The sequence below is a fragment of the Pteropus vampyrus genome, unplaced genomic scaffold (genome assembly GCF_000151845.1).
Source record: "Pteropus vampyrus isolate Shadow unplaced genomic scaffold, Pvam_2.0 Scaffold17, whole genome shotgun sequence".
Taxonomy (NCBI): domain Eukaryota; kingdom Metazoa; phylum Chordata; class Mammalia; order Chiroptera; family Pteropodidae; genus Pteropus; species Pteropus vampyrus.
This window is the reverse complement of record NW_011888798.1, coordinates 13260939-13265376: the sequence shown is the minus strand read 5'-3', so window position 1 is coordinate 13265376 and position 4438 is coordinate 13260939. Positions and strand designations below refer to the sequence as shown.

General features: G+C 36.9%; 1 pseudogene; it reads right to left on the bottom strand.

Moving 5' to 3' along the window:
- Positions 1–36: 36 nt before the first annotated feature.
- LOC111736120 lies at positions 37–155 on the bottom strand (annotated as a pseudogene).
- Positions 156–4438: the final 4283 nt, after the last annotated feature.

Sequence of the window (4438 nt, the reverse complement as noted above, 5' to 3'; positions counted from 1 at the left end):
TTGTCAGTTTATGATCCCTTATTTTTTTATTTTTTATGCCTACAGCACCTGATCTTCCTAGGTAGTCTCTCATCCAAGTACTAACCAGGACCAACCCTGCTTAGCTTCTGAGATCAGATGAGATCGGGCTTGTTCAGGGTAGCGTGGCCATAGACCAATTTTATTTTTAAGTAATTGAATTGCCATATAAATTCAACATACTTCAAAGCTATAACTGTTGATATTTAACTTCTAAGACAATTTCTAGTCCCTCTGACCATACCAGAAAAGGGCCACTAAAGGAGTATGGTTCAGTGGTAATCCTTCCTAAACTTTTCCTCAAGTATAGCCAAAAATAATAATGTTCAGGAGGAGAACTATAAAGGGTATGTGGGGAAGCCAGAAAGAATGACCGAGAATACATGCAGTGGAAGCACTCGAGCCAACCAATGACTACTTCTTACTGTTCCTGTCCACTAGTATACAATATTTTCTTTAATCAGGGACAGATGTGTGGAGATTCATTCCTCTGTCCCCTTTTCTGTATGGGAATTTCAATTGATATTTTCCTATTTCTTCACCATCGTTGTGTAGTAGGTGTCTGAAGACTGGTTAAATATATAGATTTTACTCATACATTGCAATATAATGATTGTCAAATCCATATATTACTAAAATAATGCACATCATAGAGAGAGACTTTAAACTTAGGAATGGTTGCAGTAGTTGAACATGATTTTGAACTGTCTACTACTCGAAAGAGATTGCATATGTGATACTTGAATTATATTAGATAGAAACTCTTAGAATTGTTTTTGAGGGGGCATTTGTACATTAGTCAGGCAAGTACTTGACTGCAGTAGATACATTTTTTTTCCCCTGCTTGGGCCATCTACCACACATGTGAGCATGTGAGTCAAGATGAGCTATTTAAAGCCCTCATAATATCAACAATAAGAATGAGTCTAATGTTAGGCACATGACCCAAGGTGAGCCAATCAGAGAGATTACCCTAGTTTTTCTGATGGAGTTAACAGGGCAAATGCTATAGCTTGGAGTCATGGAAACTAGTAATCGAAAACAATTTAGAAAGAAACAGAGATAAGAAATAAAGAGAGAGGAATGGTATGTCCTAGCATTATGATATCTTGATTTTAATTTCATTGTATCTATGGATCTATTCTTATTTTTGCATTCTTTAATTTGTTGGGTACCATAGATTTTATTAACAAATTACTATTTCTTATTTTGATTGGTTGGTGTTTAGCTGTTACTACTTAAAGTCCAAGCAATAGAGAATTTTGCATATGCGTCTTAATTCTCACAATTTGTCAAATTAGCTATTACTATTTTTATCTGTAAAACAGTTAAGGAAATTAATACTCAGCAAATTTAGGTAATTTTCCAAAGTCACTTGGCTCAGAAGTTTTAGAATTGAAATGAGAAGTGAGGTCTGAGACTGGGCTCAGGGTGCATGTCTTTTTTCCTGCACTTTATTGTCTTCTGAAGATGACTAGGAGTTGATGAGGTAGAGAAGGAGGGAAGGATGAACGTATTCTAGGTGGGTAGAGACATATGTTCATGTTTTATTCTAGGAATTGTAAATACCACTCAAGTAAGAAGATAGAATGCTCTGGTAGGGGTGGCTGCGAAAGTCAATGATGGGGACAATATTAAAGAACACAGCAAGGGAGAAATAAGCTACATTTATTCTATAGAAAAATAAATAAGTTTGGCAGCACTGAGGATAATGCATTGGTAGAAAGCAGCGGTATAAGCAAAAAGACCAGATAGGAGATTTCTATGGTCATGTGGACAAAGGATGATGGAGTCTAAACTAAGGTGAAGATTGATGACAAGGACAGAGCCATAGTCTGTAAACTATTCAGTCAGAATCACTGGGTATAAGAAGTATAAGAAGAAGGAACACATCAGAAAATAATTCTTTATATCTCTTTGATCAAGTATGTAGATAAATGATAACATTCACTGAACATGGGAATATAGATATAATGGCTAGAGTTGTGTGAAGAAAGGACAGTTTAAATTTGTATATTTGATTATAGGCTATCAAATGGGAAATCCTAGACAGCAGATAGCTAATCTGGAGTTTAAGAGAATTGTTTCACCGTCCTGACAGAAAACTAGGAGCCATTAGTTATAGCCTGGAAAGAAAAGTTCCTTTTGGGTTGAAAGTGGGCCTTAGGTCTACGCTGCCCTATAGCTAAAAATTTTTTAATTATTGACAAAAAAGGACAGTAGAAGTCTAGGGTAGCAGAGACCAGGTGTTGATTCTTGAGTCAGCAGCCAAATAAGTAAAGCAGTCCCAGCCCAGGGAATGGCTTAACATCCAAGTTTTGCTTTTATCTTATGAATTATGGGAGTAGGGAAATGAACAGAGAAGTAGGCAGAGTGAGGAGGTAGAAGGGTGAAGTGCAGAAGGAACCTGGTAAATAATATATTTTAGAACTAAATAAAGGATGAGGGATCCAATAAAAAGTTTGAGAAAGGGTAACCAGAGATTTAGAAGAAGGCAAACTAGGGATATGAAAAGAGGAAATAATTATTTGTGTCAGAACTGCAGAGGATTCACATAAGAACAAAAATAAAATATGTCCTTTTGATTCAGTCAATGGGAAATTCTTGTTGACCTTGGTAGAAACATATTTAGTGAGGAGATATTCACTAGTTAAGAATTCAATCACAATCAGCCACAGAAAATCCATGTGTTTCTGTGGGCTTCTTTAGGTAGAATTTGTTAACTTTTATAAACACAATGTTAAGAATGCTGAAAACATAACAGAAATTAGAAAAATTATACCTATGCACATGAATCAAATATGCCAACACAGGTATCTTATAACAGAAGAGAGTGTAGGTTTTTTTTGCTTTTACTTCGTAAAAATGATTATTGTTTCCATCCACCAACCTTTTGCCTTTGAAGAATAGGTAAACGAGTATTGGAAGCAAACCAGACTTCTCTGGCAAAATGTGGTGAATGAGAGAGCAGAAGCACAGGGCCAGCTGTTGTCATCTGAGCAAGACCAAAGGCTTGCTGGATGTTTGATATCCCCTAATACAGTCAAGTTTCTTACCCAATTGAAAACTTTTAACAAAGTACTAAAGAAGACAGGCACCCTGGTGTTTCAGTATTGTGAAATCAGCCCTGAGGGAAAGAAAGAAGATACTTTCATGTGCTAACCTCATCTTGTTTTCTCCTTTTGTCTTGCCTTTGCCTCTGCCTGTTTTATTTCTCTCTGTACTACAGGATCCACTTCTTTCTAACCTTTGAACACCATATGAACATGTCACATTGAGAGCTACAGTGAACTGGAGGTAGAGTGAAATCAACTCCTTTAACTTCCATTTCTCATAAAGTGGTCAGAAGGGGAAAAAGAAGTTCCTCAGAGCTATCTCTCTATGTAACTGTCAGGAAGGCTCACTTGGTTTCCAGCTCTCACAGGGCCTCACTCTGGGTTACCTGAAAAATAAAACCCATTAAAACCAACCTAAGCTGAAAATAGCCTAGCAAAAATCTTCCTTACCTGGAATGCTATAAATGGCTTACACAGTATGGAGACAAGAATAAGAATTCTTCCTGCTCAGGGTAGCCAGAAGTCATCTAGGGTAACTGGAACCCTTAGGCCTATTATCACAGGCTACGAGTAGTTTTGGCCCTTTACTCCATGGTACTATACAAATATGAGCCTTTGTATTTGTGTAATGTTGTAGAAATAGTAGTGCTAATCACCTCTCATTTAGGCAGTGAGTTTGAACATATTATGAGGAGACTTTGGAAAGTAATATTGTCTGTGAGATCCAGGAGAGTAAATGTTGAAAGATGGGATGTCACCACTAGAATGGGCCCATGTTCTGGGCTTTCTGCAGGTCAGAGTAGCAGGCTCAGGGAATCTAAGACAGAAGAGCTGCATTGCTATCAAAGAGCAGAAGCCAGTTAGTTAACCAGAACTTAAGCCAGCGCTTCTCTCCTGCTCACTGGACCCATTACATCCTTAATTGTAATGCAAGAAAAACAAAAACAATTTTTAAAAGGGACACATCTAGGTAGTGAAGAGTTCATCTCTGGAACATGGTGGACCTGGATGAGGATTCTAATTCCATCACTTACTTGTTTGATAACTCCATAAACACAGGGATCACTTCTGTTTTTGCCCACCCTTATGTTCCCCATGTTTAGCACAATACCTGGCACATAAGAGGAAAAATCAACTTGTTGAATAAACAAAACAAAAGAAATATGAAGTAAATAAGATAGGAAAAATTATTTTACATTGAGTCAGTTGCTTAACATCTCATCATCTCATTTTTTTCATCTAAAAATTGGGAAAAAATATTGTACATCAGCAAAGAGTGTCTGACTGGATTCAAGGTGAAACGATATCTATAATTATGCTTATCAGCATGTTTAGTCCATAAGCCACACTCAATAAATGTTAGC